At 39.4% G+C, this 23,084-nt stretch overlaps 1 protein-coding gene across 6 annotated transcripts in view; it reads left to right on the plus strand.

Annotated features, from left to right (window-relative positions):
• The window catches only part of SIPA1L1 (signal induced proliferation associated 1 like 1), a 221,629-nt gene that overhangs the window by 56,294 nt on the left and 142,251 nt on the right, over window positions 1-23,084 (plus strand). For 5 of the 6 annotated variants that reach the window (XM_082058409.1, XM_082058408.1, XM_082058414.1 and 2 more), the window contains one exon: window positions 16,063-16,159. The exons of the other annotated variant lie outside the window; for it this stretch is intronic. The gene's annotated coding sequence lies outside the window, so the exon portion shown is untranslated. The remainder of the gene's footprint in view (window positions 1-16,062; window positions 16,160-23,084) is intronic. 6 annotated transcript variants of the gene reach the window in all.

The raw sequence follows: 23,084 nt of genomic DNA on the forward strand, positions 1-23,084 counted from the left end.
CTGGTGAAATTGGTGACTGTGTATTAAACTGTTTAGAAGCAAATTTCAGTTCACTGACATAATGTATGTTCCTTTTCCATGCTCCCCCTCATACAGTATCAAGTCACTGCATACCATTATTAATTTATGACCTCTTCAAGGCATAGTTGTCATTTGATAAGATCTGCTTTGGTCTGCAGGGAAATTACTGGTATTTCAATCAGTAAGAGTGATACTCAGTGAGAAGTATATTAGTTATCCTTGCTAGGTCACAGACAATTAAAAATCCTTTATACTATTTTGATTTCCCTTGTTTTAAAAACATGAATTTGTTCCCTAGAGCAAAATATATTAGATATTTACAGTTAGAATGCTGTATATATGAGACAATTATGCTTGTAATCTAATTCAAAAGTTGCTGAACATGTCACCTGTATAATTATTTCATGACTTTCTGTATAAGGCATTTTTCTCTTAGAACTATGTTAAGTTCAGAAGTTATTTAGAGGGTTTTTTTAAAGTATATTAATGTAATTCATACAAAAATGATGTTTTTAGGAGGCAAAATGTAGTTTACCATCTTTTAAAGGTGAAAGCCTTTAGACAGTTTTGTGAGCAGTCACTTTGTGGAATGTCGGGTTAATGCACAGTAAGTCTTAGTTCATGTATTACAGGATTTGGACCTGCTGATTTAAAGAAAAAAGTACACGGGGAAGAAAATCAATTGCACTGTCTCAAATCTGAGAAATGCTTACTTACCCTTTATAACCAGTATTACCACCCACCTCCTTAAGCTGTGACTAGCAGTGTCTGTATTAATTATTTCATGTGGATCATAGTCATCTTGATCTGTGTGAGATGTACTTAAACTAGGCTCTAGTTTAATGATTGTGTGTTTGATCTGCTGAATTAGGCCCTGGTCTACCTGGTGGTGTGATGGAAGATGATCTTATTTCAAAACTCAGCTCTTGTTTCCTGGTTTAGGTCTTGTTTGGCATAAGACAATAAAAATTCCCAACAGGAACAGAAGCTTGGGAAAGTGACTTGTGGAAGCTGATTAATAATGTAGCTCCCCTGGCAATTGTAATCCAACCCAAACTGCCAAAAACGGTGGTCTTGTACCCCCCTGTGCTTTGCTATGTAGCCTCTTGCTAGCATGGGCATTCTGGTAGCCATTCAGCAAAGTTGACTGAAAACTGCTTTTTGTTAAACCTGACCTACCAAAGACAGCCTTTTGGCTTCCAGTTGAGCTGGCTCTCTTGATCTGGTTCATCATGTCACTAGCTTCTTGTTGGTGACAGCCTGCAAAAGGGCTGAGAGAATGGGAGGAGCCAAGACTCCTGTCCTTTCCAACTCCTGCTTGCTCCAGGCTAACAAAAGTGTGGCATTGCCCTCCAACAGCTTAAGCCTGAAGGGCCAAACTAGTATTTTGCGTGCCTCTTGGATGTATGTGTCCAAGTACCTTTTTTTTACACAAACGTGTCCCTTTGGGGAGTCAGGCCTTAGTTACGGTGGGGATTTTTTTTTTTTTTTAAAGATGGTTCCTTTCCAGTTGTAAGTAGTTGGAGGGCTAGCTGAAATCCTGTTAAAATGCAGTAGCACCCAATTAGAGTATGTTTCCACAGCGGTGACAATTCACTTGTGTGTATGGAGGTGTGATGTACTGGGCTGTGGATTGGCTGCCTGGGAGGGCCCTGAGGGGGGCCCAAGTGTGCCCAAGGAGAGACCTCCTGCACTCAGCTTGTCCACCTTGGTTGTGTGTCTCTGAAATGCCATAGTTCTTGTTTCACAAAAGTGCAATCAGGTGGAATGACTGAAGACTCCATTAAGGAAGTTGTAGGTAGAATACGGGCCACTCCTGGCCTGTAGTGTTAAGTGTCTTCTGCAACCCATGTGAATCCAGTATGCTAGTATAGCTTTTGCTTTTCTGTGATGTGTGTAGTAAAGTTTACATAAGTCTGACTGACCTGGTTAATAAGTTTACTAAACTTTGACTTTTTATTTTCGAAAGAAAAAGGATGTTTAATCAAAATTGCAATATGAAGACAAACAGAAACTCATAAGTATTTAGTTCTCAAACCTGTGGGGTCACTGGGGACTGTTAACTTCAACAGTGTTGTTGAGACTCACTCTGAACTAAAGTTATGCTTAAATATGGCAGAGGTTGAGGGAAGGTTGTATTTTAAGAATTTAGACCTAGGTGGACTTAAGAAAAGGGTTTTGCAGATGTGAGCACAGAAGCAGTGTTTTCCAAGTATTTAAGTAGAATTATTTGAATGCATTAGACGTTCAGTACTTTGCTAAGAGGCATTGTGAAATGTTTTTATTTAGGCACCAGCCTCTTTAACCTATGAAGGCTGGTTGATAAACATCCTCTGTTGCTATAAACATCCTCTTGACCACCTGCCAACTAAGGCCTGAAAGGAAGGAGGAGGAAGGTAGGACCCTTTACTTGAGAGTTTGTTTTAAGGCAGATATCCCATTATGTATGTATTTTACTGAGAAACACATGGTTTATGAAATCAGCCTAACAAAAATACAACAGCAGCAAAAAAAATCCTCTTTTGAGTCCTGCAGTGTGGTATTTGTGCTGTGAATATAAGCATGTTTAAAAAATATTAATGACTGTAGTTAAAGGTAAATTGTTTGAAAGCCATAGATTGTGTTTCTAAAATATAAGGACACATTTATAAAATTGTTGAACTTCACAAAAAATTCTGAAAAAAGAGAGTAGACTTTAGCCAGTAATTTCTTTCAAGTTAAGAGCTTTGGTATCTTGCTGTTCTCCCATTTCTTCCACTTTCCTTCCAGATCTGGGCACAATTGTTGACAAATGAGTGAATGTGAATCAGAATTTGAATTGGTGGAAAATTAAATGTAAACAAAGCACACATGTGCTAGTAGACAATTTCTGAGAGTTCCTATAATATTCTTTCAATACCTAGATTTATTTCCTGTTTGCTACCATGCAGCCAAATTTGTTTTCCATTACAATAAGCACTTTTCTTTTTTTCTTTTCTTTTCTTTTTTTTTTTTTTTTTTTTTTTTCCTTGGGGTAAATTGACTTGGAATAGAGTTTACCTTGGTTTTGCTTAGAGGTTAAGGTCACCCCAGGGCCTCCCAGGTGTCTCTGGCACTTCCTCTCCTGACGTGCTGCAGGGAGGGAGAGGTTCAGGACTTGTTTCAGGACTGAAGTAGGGTTATTTTGTTTTATTTACCTTTATTTTGAAGGGCTGTTTTGTTCTAGCAATGATGAACATTACCTTTCTTTGTAATTATGACCATTTCTTTTTCCTGAAATGATCCATCTGTATGGGGTCTCTAATTACTGTGCACAGTTAAGATTTGATTGGCAACATATTAAGATTTATTTTCTGTAACTTGTATAACACAAAACTAAGTGACATGCTTGAGTGAGAGGAGCAGCAAAGCACCGAATCTGTGACCACAGGCTGTGCTGATGGCACTGTTTGGTGAAAATAGTTTTTCTGCAGAGCCTTGTGCTTGTGTTGATGGTCCTGTCTTCTCAGCCAAACCATGTTTGCAGCCTTGTGCAGGGATCACAAGGAGCATTCTTTGGGGTAAAAGCAAACACTTCTCTTTTGAGAAGTGCACACAAGTAACAGTTGGGTTTTTGGGTGAGGTTTGTGACAGGAGAGGTTTTCATGTGTTGAGTCTAGATGTGAAGAAAGGAACCCTTAGCTGTGCTTCACTGATAACAAAATATTTCAGACAGTCGGAGAGGTGGGACGAGTACTTGTCATCTAGGTACTTTTAACCTGAGACTGTAAATTGAGACCCTGTTGCAAGGTAAGTAAAGAACTGAGGGAGAAGCATGATGGGAGTCCCTTCTCCTCTGGAGTGAACTTCGTGTTTTAGGTAAGCAGTGTGCAACCAATCTGTGTGGAGATAATGTTTGTAAAATTTTCTAGAAATGTGTTAAAAGCCTGTGCATCTCTGGAGCGCTGTGTTGAACATGCTGATTGTGATCCTGTGCCGAGTATGGGTTTGCTGTGTGGTGTCTTCCCTGTGCTATTTTCTTAATGCTTTGGCTTTACGTGGTGGTGGTGGTTGAGATGCTTATGATGGGGATGACCTTTTAGGTCATCATCTTACAAAGTATGTGGTACTCTTTGAAATATCGTGAAGAATACACGTCTTTAGATTTGGAAACATTCCCTTTCTGCATATACTAAATAAAAACTACAACTGCTAATTATTCTGTACCTGAAAACTGAAGCGATATATGGGATGGTGGATTTATTTATTCTGAATTTCAAATACCTTTTCATGTAACATACCAATAATATTATATTTTCTGAATATTTGTAACTGGGCAGTGAATTGTTCTGGTATGTAATTGCTAGATAACCATTTGTGACCTTTCTAAAAACTAGTTCAGTAGAGCAGTTTTACATATGAGTTATGAGATTACTTGCCACAGGTCAGGAGAAGACCCATTAACAGTGTGCATCCGTCTAGGGTGATTTGATTTGTTTTCCATCTGTGGGACGTCAGGGCTGTGGAAGCTCATCTTCAATTCCCCTTACATCAGTCATGCTAAAAAAGGAAAGTGTGCCAAGTGTGGTAACTAGATCTGCTGCGTTTATTTCAAATGCTTCTGCTGAATATGTTGGAATAAGAGTCAAACTGTATCCAAACCTAACTTTGGAGGGTATTGACAGATTTTAAGCTTCCTTATCCCTGGTAAAATTAGTATTTTAGCTGAAGTTCAGGTGTGTTTTTCATCAAAATTGATTAATAATGGTCTGGGGTAACTAATTAAGCCAGTGGGATGAGATCTTTAGTTTGGCTGTCTTAGACCTCAGTCCTCTCTCTTGGCAATTGCTGCTGCAGCAGTAGTGGACGGGATCTGAATTTTCCTCCTTGGAAGCTGAGGGTGCGGAGGTGTGGCCATGCCAGCCCGGCACGAGCCTGTGCAGTCGCTGGAAGGGTGCATCTCGCTATGGTCCTTGCCCTGCTCTAATTTGGCTGCTCCTTCCTTACCTTGTCCGCTTGCAGATGTGGTTGTGCAGCTGCAGGGTGGGCTCAAGTGAAGCACTGATCCTGCTGGAAGCCAATGCTTCCAAAGAAGGAGGGATGAGAGCTCTCCCCCAGCATCAGCATGCACATGCTTTATAATGGGCTTGACTGGCGTTCTGTGGCTTCAATAGGTTGTTTCTGAAATCTTGTGCCTTATGTCGCTGCTGTAGATTATTTGAATTCCATTTACTAATGTTTTCTTTGCCATGCTTTTCTCAATCCCATCAGAAGCTAACCATCGTGTGTTTGTAGTAATGGCACTGTCACATTGTTAGGATTGGATAAAATAATTTAAGGCCTGCCTTAAGGTCTTCGTAAACGTTGCCCATGGAGGTTAAGAATCATATAATAATCCTATAGATTTTTAAAATGGGTCTCCAAATATATAGGGGAAAAATTCTGCTGTTGGTTAATTCAAATGGCCACAGTGCAGCTGAGATGGTCATTTCTGTGAAGCATTTTCCTATTTGTGAAACAGTTTGAAGCTTTGTATGTTCTCAAGACAGCACATTTTGAAGCTCATATTGAAATTGAAAAATTTTAAATAACGCTTGCTGGCTTTCACTGCAGACATGTAGTCAAGCTTTGTTTAGCTAGGGGTAATGTGGACAGTATCTCAGGGTGATTACTTGTCACTGAGTTCTTATTTAATGTAAGAGAATAACAATTTTTTAAAATTAAAGACTTGCATTTATATCTACATATTCAAAGGAATGATGTGTCATGGGGAGTCCATAGCTTCTACCTAATAGTGCTGATTCCTAGCTCTGTTAGTATAGCTCACACTGAGCTGTGCAAAAATTTGGTTGTCTGATACAAATAGACAAATATTTTTATCAAAAACTGAAGAACAGCATGTTGTTTTTTTACCCTCAAGATTTATGGACACTTTTTTATTTTTACATTCAACTGGTGGAATGTAAACCTTTGCTGGCATGTTTATGTGAATGAATCACTGGAACAGGCTTTTCTCAAGGCACTTATTTAGAAGAGTAGTTGTGTTCTGCCCTGAAGGATGTAGGGACTCAGGTCAGGTATTGATTTGTTCCTGTGTATTCTTGAATGTGATGGACAATGACTCAAATGGACTAGAGCACAAGATGCTATTTGGATTTTGAAATTGCTGAAGGAGAAATGTTGATTTGTAATGGGTACAGGTTTTGTGCTTCTGTTACTAAATCTCCTTTTATATTTGAATTTTTTACCCTGGGATAAGATTAGAGATTTTTCTCCTCTCTAATGGAAATCTCAGGCATACAGAGTGTATTTGATTAAGAAACAGACGTGGCCAATGGGTGCTCGTGGGCTGTGGGTGAGTTGGGTGCTTCTGCTGTGGCTGGTACGAGGTGCTGAGAACGTGGTGGCCGCCTCCTGAGGCAGTGCTGCTGGGGACGTGTCACCTCCTCCATGGGGCCTCTGTGGCCTGGGGGAAAAAACAAAACAAACAACAACATTATTTACTGGCCTCTCTAACTGCCAGTGTCATGCCTCCCACACACTCTTCTTAGTTTTATGTTCTGTAACATCTGTAGCTTCTGCAAGTTCTGTAACTGCGGTTTGATTGTACTGGCCTGGTGCTGCAAGTTTGCAGTTACATTTCTCAACTTTTCCTTAAAGAGTATCTTCTTGTAAAGTAAAAGTAAACTCAGTTTCCTGCATCTAAACAGACAAAACCCCCACCAAAACCTGTGTTATCACCTTTATGTTATGGTATTATATTAAGTCACTTTTTTTTCCCTGCTCTTCTCGGCTGTTTTTTCCCAGCACTAATGAATACTTGCTGAAGGGTAGAATCTCAATTTGTGGCAACATGGAAGTGTTCTTGTATTTCATTAAGAGTGGATAACCTTGCCATTTTCTTTCTCAATAATCTAATTTCCTATATTTACAATTTTCTTGTTTTAGTTTATTTCTTAGAATTGCAGTTTCTTTAGAAACAAGTGTTTCTAGTTTTTTGCTATTCTTGTTAAAATCCTGAGTTCTTAAAGAGCGAATCTTTCTGTGTATCCAAGGGTGTTAGTGACAAAGTGTTTTAGCTGTGGTGCTTGTAGAAAAATAAATATGCTATTTTAGCCTCCTACCCCTGCCGAAAATATTAGCCAAAAATGTCTTCCCTGTGTATCCATCCCCTAACTTGAGTTCAATGTTGTGTCTTGTAGTCACTCGTATGCCTTCTGACCATGGTACTTTTAACAACGATGCATCCAGTGTTGGGGTCTGTGTCAAGGTGGTAGGTATCACATGACAAGCTGTCCATCAAACTTACTCTAGAAGTTCTTCAAAATACCCAAAGTAATCTACTGGAAGTAGCCTAATTTCATAATGCTTTTGGTACTAAAAAGCAGGAAAAGTACGTATTTGTGAATTCATGTTTCTGCATATTTACTGACAAATAAGAGAACCTGTGCTAAGAGCCAGACATTCAAAATCACTTCTTTTTTTAACAGAAGAAGAAAAGATGTGGGCCAGATTCTCAGATATACCTGGTCAGCCTGGGCACAAATGGTTCTGTTATAGTGACACCACCTTAAGAAGAGTGTTTGATTCATTATATAGTACAGTGATGTGGATTGGGTAATTTTTCTGACCTTGAGTTGAACAGTTGAAGCTGGGAATAGGCTTCCATGAATCTTTAATAGTTAGCTATATTAATGGTCTCTGGTTTCATGAGGTACTTTCTTAAATTTCTCTTTGGGTTTGGGTTTATTAAAAGTGGTGTGTTCAGACTGTTCTGTAATTCTCTTCCCTTTCTTCCCATGAATAAATGAGCACCGTGTTTTTAAAATGCTAAGTCTCATTTTATTAGTGAAACTGCAGCAGCTTTGGAATGGGCAAGAATCAAGGCAGATTCCAAAACTCGCCTATTCAGATAAAAATCTGGTGTTAGAGAGTCTGCTGCTGTTCATGGCTGGGCATGTAGTTTCAGAGAAATTATATTAATGTTGAATTTTCTTTATGGTGTGTAATTTTGCTAATATTATTGGAAATGCAAAAGTAGCTGGTTTTGCTGCAACTCAAATGTTTTGTCATTTGAAAATGAATATAAAATCTAATTTGTTTTTCCTTCACCCTCTTTCCTCAGAGATCTATCAAATTACCCTCTCTTTTAGATTCAGACTCTTTATGGAAATTAATCATTCTGACCCCTGTGAAGTAAATATTATTTTCATTAATGGGAAAATTGCAGAACAGACAAGTACAACTGCGTGTTTGAATCATACAAAGCTCTTATACATGTGGTCAAATTGCTAGACTGTGCCTGTTTTCAATAAATTCTTCATAGAAGTTTTTTTTTAATGCAAGCTTTAATAATATTGATGCCGTCTAAGCAGACAGAAAAAAGTTGCTTTTTGTTTCCTGAAGAGTTACGTGACCAAGAGGATAACTATGAAATATTGTTTATGGAACACTTTATCTTGAAATGTGGCTAAATGAGGTATCTATTGAGAAGAGTACAAAATTGTTTGCCTGTTTTTCCAGGAAAATTACAAAGACCCCATTTAAATTTTATCTTAATTGGGCAAAGATTGGTCCAAAAATTGGTCCTTGAATGGGCAGAGAAACCCCCACTCTAGTGGAAATCACCAGCTCTACCAAGCAAGTCAAATGGGGATGGAGCCATAAGGTGCTTGTGTTTTATGGATTGTCAGTTCCCATGAAATGCAAGTGTAAAAGGGCCTTCTCCACTGAAAATGGAAACCCAGGCTATGGCAGGAGAGAATATCTTGAATTATCTTTGTCTCTTTCGGTAGGATGGAAAAAATGACTTCTGCTTTATCTCAAAGGTGGAGTGAATGAAAGTATTCCTGGAAGGAAGGCTTGGAACATAGGAAAGCAGAAGTCTGGTTACATATGTAAAAAGCTTTCTAGCTAAAGAAGTGTATTTTTATTATAGTTAGATTTTGAATTAGGGATAGAAGTTTGATACTCCATAAATCCTATCTTCTTAGGGATTACTAGGATTTTCAGTTTGACATTCTTTCAAAGCTTTGGAAGACTGAATAAATTCTGGTCAACAGAATGTAATTTTTCATATTCTCTTGGGTATTTTGAAACTATAGCCATGTATTTAATGCCTCATCTTTGAATTTTATGGGCAGTATACACCTATAGAACTTTTCCTGTGAAGGTTCCTTCTGTAGCAGATGTGTGATGTACCTTGCTGCTGTTCTGGGCGGGGAATGGGAGGCTTGGAGGGGTGCTGCTCACAGCACACATGCAGCTAACCAAAAAGTGCATTTGGATATTTCTGGCTCTAAAAGCTTTTTATGGTGAAGTATAAAATAGTGGAACTTATGCAATATGTGTATTATGCAGTGAAAGACTGGGGAAATTTGATTACATGTTTTGTTCGTTGGCAGATGTTGGTACCCACCAAGGGAAACACATTGGATTAGTGTGTGCAGCTTCTGTTTGGTAACAGGGCTTCATGGCTTGTACCCTGTTTCCCTGAATATAAGCTCTAGCATGATTTCTCAGGATTTTTGAGGATGCTCGAAATATAAGCCCTACGCCAAAAATAAGCCGTGGTTACAGTTCATAAAAAAAGTCAATTTAAATAGTGTCCAGGCAGCAAGACATGTAAAGAAGTAATAAGTTTTGGAGCAAAAATTAATATAATACTCTGTCTTATTTTTTGGGGAAACAGGGTAATTTGTTTGTGGTTCAGAAGTTCTCTGCCTTCTTGTTTTTGGTGTCTAATTTGTTTAGCTAATGTATTGTTGCTTACGTTATCTGTGTTATCAGTTTATCAAAATGCTGATGAAAGGCTTGGTATAGAGTGAAGCTGTTATGGTCCTTTGCTGCAAGTTGGAAGACTAATATTTCTGGCTGCCGTGTGGCTGCTGGGTGACCTTGAGCAACTCCTTTTCTTTCTCTTGCCTTGATTTCCCTTTCTTTGTAGTTGGTTTAATGATATTTACCTTATCTGCAAAGCACTTTCGAACCCTTATCAGTGGAAAGCTTTCTAACAGTGGCATATTCTCTATGGATGCTTCCTCTGTTTTCATTGACAAACATCTTTAAAATTCCAAATACAGAAATCAGTTGAGATGCCAGCTCAGTTTTTTATATAACAGCAGTCAAATGGATTTAAATTGCATATAAAAGGGGAGCAGGGTTGAAGGAGGGCAAAATGGAAAAAGAGTGAGCTTTCAAATAGTGAATTAACAAATTCTTTGCTGAATTTGCCCTTTATTCTTTCTCCTCTGGTATTTTTTTGCCATAGACAGATTATCAGTTCTTTGCTTGGCAACAGTAACCCCTCCTACAATGGAAAATCCTGTCCTTCTCTTATAGCTTAACTGTGACAGAAAGCTAGGCTGACAAAGAAGCAATAGGACATTTTCTAAAGAGGAGAATCTAACTTTTTCAAAGAGTGAAAATTGGGTGGCAAGAAGTGTGGTTCACTACGACTTGTAAGGGGGGAAAAAGGTGGACTGTGTTTGCATTTGTTATTGGTTTTCTATATTTCAAACTGAAGTATTTGCTTTCCTTAAAGTGCTTATTGTTTTCAGGATAACTCCAAAGCTCACATTTTCATGGTTGTTCTCTATTCTTTGATGTTTCACTTCGGTTAGTTCAATATTTTCATATTTTTTGGACAAAAGCATTAACTTAAAGAGGAGACGTTCTTTCCAGTCAGCAGTATCATCTTGGTACAGGTATTTTACTTGTAGGATATGCAATTATATTATTAAAGGTAAACATAAAGCCATTTATACGCTATTACAGTCATATACTATGTGGCTAGAAAAACTGGCCTCAGTCTGAAAGTGTGTGAGCCATGGGGGCTACAAATAATGGGGAAAGCTTATGGCTTACTGCAGTAAAATGAGGTTGTAAACATCAGAAGCAGCCTTTTCAGGTGAAATGGAATTAAATGAAGTTTTTTTTTTCCCTTACCCTTTTTGAGAAAAATGTTGAGAATTACAGCGATTGACTCCTGTTGACAGGGCAGCAAAGTAGTTAATGAATTAAATGCAATGTTACTGATTTTGATTGATACTGTATAATTATGTTGTCAGAGTCATTTGAGTTTGTATCAGACTGTAATTCTGTATCAGACTTCTAGTTTACCTTTGAGATGAAAAAAATCACGCTCAGAACCCAGACACATTCCCCCCCACCCTGAGCTGAATCTCTATTCATTCAAAAATTGAAGTATAAATCAATTTCAAATCTATTTTTCGGTACTGCTATTTTGCAAAAAGATATTAGAGGGCAAAAAGATTTCACTAGTTCTCCTTGTTAGCAACATCTATCTGAGAAATTCCTAAAGGTCTTAGTGTCTGAAAAGCAAAAGGTAAATACTCTCTCTGAATTTTGATAGTGGCAACAGAGAATCCCCTGATAGCCCTCTATGCTCTTCTAGGGTTTTTTCTTTCCTAATAGCCGTGGTCCGACTGGAGATCTTAGAACTCGAAGGTAAAAGGCAGCCTTCCAAACTACCTGGAGCTGTTCTGTTCTCAGTAAGAGGAAATAAAGCTTCAGCTTACCCAAAAGTGAGATTTAGGGAAGAATACAAGAGATTAGATTATTCTGGCAGCAACTCTTGAAGCAAATGTTCTTCAGCTTGACAAGCCGAGCATGAAAGGATACGCTTTATTAGAATGCAAATTCTATGGATGTGATTCATTTGTTGTGTAATATTTTCATGTGTTTTTGGTTTATTGGAATTACATGTGTATGAGTATGTAGAGGGGCTTTATTAACATGTCAGAAATATAATGCCACTGTTTACCAGGTTGAAAGTCAAGATGGCTATAACTTCAAAGTTCAGCAGGAGCCTATATACCTTCTTTTATAATAAGTGACTCCAGTTTTCCTAAAATAAGGGATTTCCATTCTTACTACTTTTTTTTTATAGACGCTTATTTTTTTGTACTTCTCTCTGCACTGCCTTTACTACTTTTCTTGCTTCTGTGTTTTTCACCATTTCATATTAACTATTTCAGATGCTCATTTTTTTCTGGAAGTCCTACTGCTGATCAATTTTATACCTCCCTTTGATACTTCATCCCTACCTGCCTTTCTGACCCAGAAGAATGTGTGCCTCAGTGAGCTTCAGGAGCAACTGTCTTGTGTTGTAAGAGTAATTTTAAGAGTTTAGCTGTGACTTTTAAGCGTGCTGCTTTTGCTTGCCATGTAGATTTGCGCGAGTCAGCTGTCTTGGTGCTTTGTAAAACGCTGTCTTACCTGCGTTTCTAATGTGTATGAGTAATAACCATTAGTGCTTAAAAGTCATATAGTTGAAAAGATGTATAAAAATTGAGTTTACTTTGTAGTAGTGTTATTTATCAGTTTCTGGCGTTCAGCATCTTCAGTGACAGCATATGTTTGGCTGGAGATGAAACTGAGCACCCTGTGAAAGCTCTGGCTGGAGGTGGCCTTTCGGGAGTGCTGCTGTGGAGGCTGTTCTCTGTTGTGGTCACATACTGTGGGTGCAGGAATTCAGTCAACTGCTCAGCACGGGGCTTTGAAAATACCAGCTCAAAGGCCCAGGGGAATTAGGTGCTGAAGTCCTATCTCCTTGTGACTGGAGTTCACAAAGTAGGTTGTCGGCTGGTGTCCAATGCCCTGGGAGCAACTGCATCTTTTCTCTGCAATGCATCATCTTATGTTTGTTGAAGTTCATTGGTGAAGCTTTTCCTGCTGTCTAATTTCTTCGGTAGTAATTACGGTAATCATAAGCTAACAAACTTACGTCAAAAGCCTTTTGTTTTTATTATGAAGGCAAAGACAAACCTAATAAAAATATTTTCATAGCTTTATGATGGCACGAGAACAGTTTGTGTAGACTTGTTTGTTTAGAAATTATAATGCATATAGGTGGTGCCTTCCCAAAGAAAACTGAGCTCATTCCTTTTTTTCTTTTGAAATCTGGGTTAGTCAATAGGACGTCCTGAAAGACCGGCTCACTTTTCTTGGGAGATGAAAGCGCTGGAGGCTCTGTAGGCTGGGGAGGAAAAGGGTTTCTGAAGTGTCCGTGAGAAACGTCTGAACTTCTTTTAGTTATTTTTTGAGCCTTTTCAAATACTGTTAGATTCTGTTGAGAATAAATGCTACTTATTTGTAGTGTTTCTAGAGAGTGTTCTCTTTTTTCCCCGTCCTTTTTTTGAAAAGGCTTTGGCTACCCTTGCAGTACTTCCTAATGTTATTAATTACATAAGGCTTTGCAAGCTCTGAGCTGCTGTTCTGCAGGTGCCTTGCTGCTCTGTGAGAGCAGCTTTTGCAGGATGCAGCAGAGAAGTGGGGGAAGCGAAGCATTCCTTGGGTGTGTGGCGGATTCTGAAACCGGGGGGGGGGGTGAATTTGCAAGGGTTCCTCATGCTGTTTGTAATACTGTATATTGGCATCTGGAAAGTAGCAAACAATCTTTTGAATTCTCTTCAAGTAACATATTTTAGTTGTTTCAAGGGTGATGTAAGAAAATAGCCTTTTACAGTAGAACCAAGTCCTTTCTTTCCTCCCCCCTTATGTACGCCTACACCAATGTTTTTTCAGCTCTGCAAGTATGTTTTTCTCACTCTCTCTGCTGTGTAGGCGGCCTTCCCAATCACAATTGAGCTTCACAGGCAATCTTTAAAAAAAAAAGTTGTCTTTACACAGCAGGTCTGTAATTTAACACCAAAGAAAAATGGAGACTTCTGTGTTCGAATTATGATGCACCTTAGTAATGCTATAATAGGTGAAGAATTTTGCCCCAAAGAAAACAAGGAAAATTTTTCTTGACCAGAAGGCTACCACCTGCAGAAATTATTTATCTGCTGCCCAAATGGCTTGCCAAAATGTCAGGAGCAATCACAGGCAAATAGATTTTAAATCTTTTACTTGCTTCATTAGATTGAGTTATAATTTAACTTTTCTGCTCCCAAATTAGAACGTGATTCTAGTTGAAAGAGGCAGGGTCAGTTTGTTAGTAATATGAAAGTTAAAATGCAGTTCTTCTAGGAATGTTATGTTATTCTAAACATGAGTTTAGTTCTCTCTACCTTTTGGAAACTGCTTCTATTATACTTGATCATTATTTTGTTGTACTGTTTCTCTTTTGATGATGCTTCTCTTTTTTCAAGGTCTTAATTTCACATGCTATTTTGTAAATAAGCAAAATAAGTAAAGAACCCAACTGTGAAAGCTATATTATTAATTGCTTAAAGGAAGATAACAGTAATTACTCTTAAGCTCTCTTGGTAATGCTGTCTGGGACTTCTTAAAGAATTTTGGTTGATGCTAGTGTTCTTGACACCAAGAATCCAAACTTTATTCAACTCTGTCTGGAAAGAACTGTTGGGAGAGTACTAATGGGTAACTTAAAATTATTTACTTATTAACCTATCAAGTTCTAGAGCTCATTATAATGAAATAAATAGATCTTGTACCAAGGTTTTACATGCAGCTTAAGCTGGCCTGAAAGCAGCCATCCTTTGCTGCTTATCCTGTCCTGTGCCTTTTCCGCCTCATGTCAGCACAAGTGATTATGTATCCATGCAGTGAACTAGATTGGGGAAAACAAGGCTGAAGAAATGGTCTAAGTCTTCTCTAGTCTCCTTATTTAGAGCTGGATTTCAGTCTGTTCCTTTGATATGATTCATCACACATATCATGTAATGCGTGAGCTTGGTGGGGGTAGAGGGGAACAAAAATTCATCAGTGGTTTGTGCTCTACCTCCAGCTTGTGCCTCTGCGGAGTGCTCGCGACTGCGGCATAAATCTCCATGGTTACATCTATGTGCCCAGGCTAATTTTAGAGGGCTCCTAACATATACAGATGCGAGCCTTTTGCAGCAACAGACAGAGGTCAGATGTTAAGGCTAATGGTGAAACACAGAATCACAGAATGTTAGGGATTGGAAGGCACCTTGAAGGATCATCTAGTCCAATCCCCCTGCCGGAGCAGGAACAATTAGATGAGGCTACACAGGAATGTGTCCAGGTGGGTTTTGAATGTCTCCAGAGTAGGAGACTCCACAACACCCCTGGGCAGCCTGTTCCAGTGTTCTGTTACCCTCACTGTGAAGAAGTTTCTTCTCAAATTTAAGTGGAACCTCTTGTGATCCAGTTTGAGCCCATTACCCCTTGTCCTACTGTTGGTTGTCACCAAGAAGAGCCTGGCTCCATCCTCATGACACTCACCCTATATATATATTTGTAAACATTAATGAGGTCACCCCTCGGTCTCCTCTTCTCCAAGCTAAAGAGACCCAGCTCCCTCAGCCTTTCCTCATATGGGAGATGCTCCACTCCCTTCAGCATCTTTGTTGCCCTGCACTGGACTCTCTCCAGCAGTTCCCTGTCCTTCTTGAACTGAGGGGCCCAGAACTGGACACAATATTCCAGATGTGGTCTCACCAGGGCAGAGTAGAGGGGAAGGAGAACCTCTCTCGATCTACTAACCACCCCCCTTCTAATACACCCCAGGATGCCATTGGCCTTCCTGGCCACAAGGGCCCAGTGCTGGCTCATGGTCATCCTGCTGTCCACCAGGACCCCCAGGTCCCTTTCCCCTACACTGCGCTCTAATATAAACAATACAGTTTTTATTACAGTACCTGGTAAATAGGAAGAACTAGCTTTGAAACTTGTTTCTCTTTCTGCTTTCAGACTTCTGAGAGGGCTGCAGTTGGTGACTTAAATTCACTCCTGCTCTTACTGGTGTTTGATATGTGTGATGGGCTTTATGTTGAATAGTGAGGAAGAAAGTGGGCCACAGCACTGCTAAATGTCCCCTTTCTTTCAGGTGTAAGCAAATGGTTTTCTTCATCTCCAAATGCCTGGCAGAATGTGTTCTGAAAGAAAATAACTTGATTCAGAAAAAGGGAGATAAAAGAAAGGTTGGGATTGTTATAGTGAGAAACTTCTCATGCAGGCTCTCTCAGATGAGTAAGTTAACTGTAAAAACTTAATAGGTTCAGAGTTTTATAACTCTTCAGTGTTGCTTTCTGGCCTCTTAAGAGCAGAATTTTGACAATACCCTTTACCTTTTGAAAAAGATTTCACCCATTCATTTCCCATTCATACTCATGGTCTTTCTGCTTCTAGGTTTCACCATGCTGTGATTCATCTGAAGCTGGTTGTGACAGCCACCAGGAGTTTTTGCTAAAGCTGCATGTGCCTGCCTTCTCAGGAATGTGGATAGGTAAGAGTATGGGCTCCCCTTTCTATATCATCTGGCAGTCACCCTTTGGATGCTGTGAAAGCAGAATTGTCTTTGTGACTGCTGGTAGCACGTAGTGTTTCACACAGAGCAGAAGGGGTAGTCTCCACCAGGATGGTTTACAGGGCAGGCTTGCTGCTGCCGAGTGCCAGACTGTGTCCCAGTCTGTTGCCAAATGCATCCTCTGTATCTGAGAGGTTTTTTTCAAGAGGGAGATGCAAGGGGACTAGGTGGCTACTCCCTCATGCTTTCTACTAGGTATTTGTAGAAGTGTTCCTAAAAGCAGGTTGGACTCTGTTCAGGTTGTGACAGGATGCCTGGTTTTGTTACGTTTTTCTAAAACACAGTCGTTCCTGTAGGTGGTTTCTTTTAATCTACTTGTGAAATGAAACTTGTGTTGTAGGGAAGAAAGGGATGATTATTCTGGATGTGCCTGATTCTTGAAAAGGACTGGCTTTTATTTAATACATGATCTCTCCTTTCACAGAGAGATACAATATACTTTTAGGGAGTTTATGAAAAGATAAAAAGGAGGCTGCAAGCGTGAGGTGCTGCAGTCCTGCCTGTGCAGCCTTGTCCTCCAGCTGGTGTCAATGCAAGTCCATTGCGGGTGGGTAAGGACCTGGTTCAAGAAGGCATATCAGGAAGGTTGGAAAATTGCAGTGTGTGGTTTTTGGGGCTTGGAGGGAGAAGGGATGGGGAGCTGTGGTATTGGTTTTGCAGAGGCAGACAGGGCTGGGTTAGTTTTCAGATGAATTGGTTTCGCGACTTAACTCAATGTGTTGTGCAAACTGTAGTGCTGTCTGAAGGGAGGTGACCAGCTACCTGCCAGGGACTGCACGTAGAACAGCATTGAGAGCTGAACTCAGATCAGTTTAAGCTGACTTGCAACCAGAGAGTAAAAACACGGCCTCATCTGCTAAACAGATGTTAATGATCTGTTTATTAATGAATATTGAAAGCTATAGATGTAAAATATGTGAAGGAAGCCCAGTCTGGAAGTGACAAGCAATTTAATAAACATTGCTTCTAAAGAAAAAACCCTCCCTTTTAACATCATTTCCTCTGTCTGTGGGATGTCTAAAGAAACAAATAAGTTTCTTGTTTGCTAGAATCTGCCCTGCAGTTGTTGTTGCAGTTGTTTTGGACAATGTTGTTGTATCGAAAGTGGCAATTCAAATCTGTTCTTCCGAAATGCTGTCAGCAAAGCTGTATTGTGTCAGCAGAGGACTGCTTAGCCTCTGAGGTTTGATTTATTGTAGCAACAAAACCGTTCCTTCAGAGGACATGTATATTGGAAACAAACATATTTGCAGATCTACAGCAGCCCCTGGAAAAGGATATATTAATTATTTTAGCTTTCTCCTTGAATCATCCTACTTTTTCACTTTGCACCATCTTTAGTGTTGATTTTTACATGCAATTGTTGTGGTTTTCTTTGATATATAGTTTTCAAAGTTAAAGGCAGAGGAAAAAAATGTTGCGTCCATCTCTTATCATGAAATATGAAAGATTGTTTCGATTTGATTTTGAAGCTTGTGGTTCCAAGAGACACATTTTGATCCTAAACACTGTCTAGTGGGGCAGGGACAGTGAAAAAGGGCTGTCTTGAGTGATAAGGTCAAGTCTTTTAGCTATTTAGCTATAGTGGAAAGTAAGTGAACATTCCCCCCCGTTCTTGCCGCTATGTTTGGATTGCACAGTTTTTGTTTTTGTTGAATACTTTCCATAAAGTATGTCCAAGTAACCAAACTAACTCTGTCAGCAATGCTGTCACCATGTTATGTCACTAAAATACTTACTGAAGGTGCTAAGTTCCTTTTTATTATACACATGCAATTTTTGTTAACTAATGGAAATTCTTCCTAGTGAAATTTTTTAAATCATTGAATTGTAGCTTGTAACAAATCTACTGATACAAACTTGTATTTAACTTTTAATTTGTTACACTAGTAACAGTTCTGGTTGTTTATGAGCTCATAAACTCATGGTCCTATAGACTCAGTCTTGTTTACTAAAATGCATGAGCAAGTTTTACAGTTGGGAGTTAAATGTTCTAGTAAAGTATGTCCATGTTAACAGGTAGCTTTTTTAGAATTAGTAACATGCCCAGTAAAGCTGATTTTTGCTTATATTTCAAATACAGAATCTAATTGGATTTGTAAAGTTATTGAGGTGCAAGACGTTGAGCAGCATAAACTTATTTTTGTTAGATTTCCCACATTCTTCTGTTAATATTGAAAAAATAAAACTTGTAAAATTCTGCATACAACTTAACCTGGGAGTACTTATTTCTCCTTGACCTGCACTTAAGAGGAGGGCTGGGGGGAGGGGAGAGAAAGGGATGGTCTCTGTGCCTACATGGCTGATGTTGACTATAAGTTATATATTGTAGGATAGCATTTAAAGCTACTGGTTTTGTCAGTACTATTCCTGTTGACAGGTTGAACCCCTTTGGCTTCGTTTATCATTGGTTATAAGGCCTGGTAGTGTCGTGTAGGGCTGCAGTGGGAAAGGTTTTGACTCAGTGATTCTTGCTCTTTCACAGGGACATGGTACGTGGTGCTGTGTTCCCTGTAATGGGAGATGGCAGCTCTATGGGTATGGTTCCTCCGAATGGCCAGGAGACGTACTGAGTTGTATCACTTTCTTACATTTTGCAGGTTGTAATTTTTCTCAGAAATTTCCCCAATATTTAGTTGGTGACTGTACAAAGGGTTTCGGCTATTAGGATTGTGTAGGTCTTTACTTCAAGCTGTTTCCCTGAGGAGTCAGAAGAAAGTTAGGAAAAACCTCTGCAATTAGTGCTTACAGCCTTGGCCTCCTTAGGTGTTGTTTGAGGACTGTATGTATATATTTTGCATGCATGCATGTGCATACGCACGCATGTGCCTGAGAGAGAAAGGGAACAGCAGTATTAGGTACTCTCATTAATGCGCGGATGTTTCCAAGTTAGCAATTGCCTTTTGTAATGTTCTTGTGCTCTGATAGTGCAATGATAACTGCAGTTATCTTTAAATAGAAAAGAAATAAAAAGTGCTTAGTATATTTTTGCCTTCTTTGTTTAAAAGCAGTGCTGTGAATTACCAGAAGTTGGCATGTTATGGTTCAGTTATTGGTATATGCTAGAACTGGAGAATTGCAATTGGACCCTTCAACAGAACTGGATAATGTTCTTAATAGCTAAATATGTTCATTGTAATAGGAAATGGGTGTTCATGAGGAAAGTCTCGCTTCCATTTAATTGTGTGTGAGGCTGAAAGAATTGCATATTCAGAAACTAAGTGTATATGAGTGAGTGAGAGCCTGGATCTCATTAATTTTTGGGTTACCCATAAGCTGGCCAGGGTTTTATGCTTTGATTGCTGTTTTCTTAGTTGGGAACGACTGAAGACTTAGTGCTATGGAATGTAATAGTCCATGCTCTTTTCTGTTACGAGCTTCTATTGGCTACACAGGCCAACACTGAGGGTATGTACACTATGTGTGCAGATTTCCTGATTTCAAAATGGCTAGGACACCCCCAAGATAGCTTTAATCTAGCTAGCCTGGATTAAAAAAGATTGCAAGGATTTAACAGCATGGATTTTAGCATAGCCTGTTTGAGGCTGTCAAAGAATCTGGGTGCTTAATCACTGCAATCCCATCCTCTGGAAATTGAGTGGGCTTTGTAAATCTGACATTACTGGGTCTATAGCTTGCATAAAAGTGGAGAGCTGTTGGTAGATTAAATACGTGTATTTATTATTATTATTCTGTGTATTAATTTCTCCTAGTTTTACCTTTAAAATCTGGAATGTAGTATAATTTAGAACTAGCAAATATGTACTTTGTACTGTGTATGATTACAAATGTACAGTGATTAACAAACAAGATGTTTTCTGTAGTTGATCCTGTTATTTTAACATTTTATGGGAATGGCTAGTGAAGAATGAGCAGCCCTGGTATTTTGAGTACCTGCATGGCTCAGCTTGTGTATTGCTAAAGTACAGTGTGCTGTGCTTCTTAAATTTAATAGCAACAGATTTCTGCAGTTAGAATATTTTTCATTGTTGCAAGTTACTAATAAGAATTGACAATTAAACCTGTGACACTGAACAGAACTGGAATCTGTGAAGCGGTAAAAAAAAGTAAGTTCCTGGACTGAATTTAAAAGGAAACAAACCAGTTGTGGTCAATGGGGCAGAGTCTAGTTGGAGGCCTGTATCTAGTGGAGTGCCTCAAGGGTTGGTACTGGGACCGGTACTATTCAATATATTCATCAACCACTTGGATGAGGGAATAGAGTGCACTGTCAGCAAGTTTGCTGATGACACCAAGCTGGGAGGCGTGGCTGACACGCCAGAAGGCTGTGCTGCCATCCAGCGAGACCTGGACAGGCTGGAGAGTTGGGTGGGGAAAATTTAATGAAATATAACAAGGGAAAGTGTAGAGTCTTGTATCTGCATAGGAACAGCCCCAGGCTTCACTATAATTTGGGGAATGACCTGTTGGAGAGCAGTGTAGGGGAAAGGGACCTGGGGGTCCTGGTGGACAGCAGGATGACCATGAGCCAGCACTGGGCCCTTGTGGCCAGGAAGGCCAATGGCATCCTGGGGTGTATTAGAAGGGGGGTGGTTAGTAGGTCCAGAGAGGTTCTCCTTCCCCTCTACTCTGCCCTGGTGAGACCACATCTGGAATATTGTGTCCAGTTCTGGGCCCCTCAGTTCAAGAAGGACAGGGAACTGCTGGAGAGGGTCCAGCGCAGGGCAGCAAAGATGCTGAAGGGAGTGGAGCATCTCCCTTATGAGGCAAGGCTGAGGGAGCTGGGTCTCTTTAGCTTGGAGAAGAGGAACAAAACAACAGAAGGGACCACAGAGTAGCAAAATTGCAACTGGGAAATGTGAACTTCATTCCTGTCTTGCCCTTGACTATTAGTGTTATTTCTCTGCTTTGTTTTTCAGCTGTTGAGGGAAGATGCTTGGTTCCTTTGTAGAATGTTTTGAGAAATGTGCAACTGCTACTATTACAACATTGACTATTAGATTTCCTAAATTTGTGCTTCAGAATAGGTAGACCAAGGTAAAATACAGCATTTGTTTGGAAACCATCCAGTTTCAATTAAAACATTCATGGGAATTTGGAAATGAGCAATTCTTAAATGTTTCCATGTATATGAATATGAAGGAAGCCTCACTTGTAGCCTGAATTTGCTTAGGGGTAGTTCCCAGTCACTGGTGATTTTTATATTTTTGCTTGATGAGAGATCAAATTCTTCCTTTCTCTTTCTGTGTTCCTCCTAAAGGCATTTTATTTTTTTTCTCCAGTTTTTCAGTATTCTTCTTGAACTGCAAAATCAAGAACTAATTGCAGTTTCTCTGTGCCAAACAAAGTAACATAACTGCTTTGCGCTCTTATTTGATATTCTTGCTTGTTTAAACATTAGTGGATTGCATCAGATTAGCCACAACTACATGTTGTAAGTTTTCTATTGCATACACAGGTTCCAGGCAGCTAACTAGTAGACTGGAGTAACGTGCAGCGCTGTCTCCTATGAAGATCAGAGTTCACACTTTCCACTTGAGATCAGAGACCAGCTTACTTTTCAGTCTAATTGTACTCACTGCTTATGCATAATGCAAGACCGCAACTTCACTCTGCTCCATGTGATGAAAGATAAAGATCAGTTTCTACTAGACAGTGTGATAATAGCTTTACAGATCCCATCAGCATGAGGCATTAGTCATGTCTTCTTATGTATATAACATAGCATACGTGTATATACACAACATAATGTGGATGATGCAGTATAGCTTTCGCATTATCATAGAATAGCAGGTTGGAAGGGAAATCAAGGATCATCTGGTCCAACCTTTCTTGGCAAAAACACAGTGTAGACAAAATGGCCCAGCACCCTGTCCAACTGAGTCTTATTAATGTCCAGTGTTGAAGAATTCACTACTTCCCTGAGGAGATTATTCCAATGGCTGATTGTTCTCAGTGTGAAAAATTTCCCGTTCACGCTGCCTCTCATCTTTTCCATGTGACTTGTTGTAAAAAGGGACTCTTCATCTTCTTTTTAGGATCAGTAGTAATGCAATTAATAAACAGTGCTTCCAGTTAATCTTAATTTGTATAGGTTTTTTAGCATGTTGGTCTCTTTAGTCTTACACTATGTATGTGTTAAGATGAATTTGTCATCAGTCACTAGTTCACTCCATCATTTCTATATGTGAAGGCTTGGTACTAATATACAGTTCTTCAGCACCTCGAAGCTATGCTATTTATTATATTGACCTTTAATACTGCTAATATTTCATTTCACTGAGTATTATTAAAAAAAAAAATGAAGGAAGCTTATAATTTGCAGAAGTTGCGTGCAATTTTCTAACTTATAAGGGTAGTTGAAAACTCAGCTTTGGCTTTATGTATGGTACTTTTCCAGAAGTAAGCTGAATGTCTTAATAGATTTGAACTGTAATCTCTCCCATGCGTGTCCATCTCCAATAGAAAGATTTCTCAACTGGCAAGCCTGGGGTTGCAAAGTCTTCTAAAATTGAGAAATTGGTTGGGTAGAATTAAATTGGCATGTAGTATGGTAGATTTTTTTTTGTTTTATTTTTGTTGGGTATTCTGTGTGTGAGTGGAGACCTTCCCAGATCATGTGAGGATGGTCCTCTTCTTCATCCACATCACTGGATGTTGTTTGTGAGGCTGAGTGTCTAGAGCAGTGCTGGCCTGTCTGGCATTTGGTGCCTTTGGTTCCTCTGCTCTGTATCCACACAAAATGAAGACAGGAAAACTGCTTTCTCAGCTGGTTGTTGAGCCAAGCTGTTTACAGGGCCCTGCACACTTGGAATTGTTTGGAAGCTTCTGGTTGTGTAGCTGTGACACAAGAAATACTGGAGAAGACCCTTTTTTTCTTCTT

The sequence above is a fragment of the Streptopelia decaocto genome (genome assembly GCF_964273445.1).
Source record: "Streptopelia decaocto genome assembly, chromosome: 7".
Taxonomy (NCBI): domain Eukaryota; kingdom Metazoa; phylum Chordata; class Aves; order Columbiformes; family Columbidae; genus Streptopelia; species Streptopelia decaocto.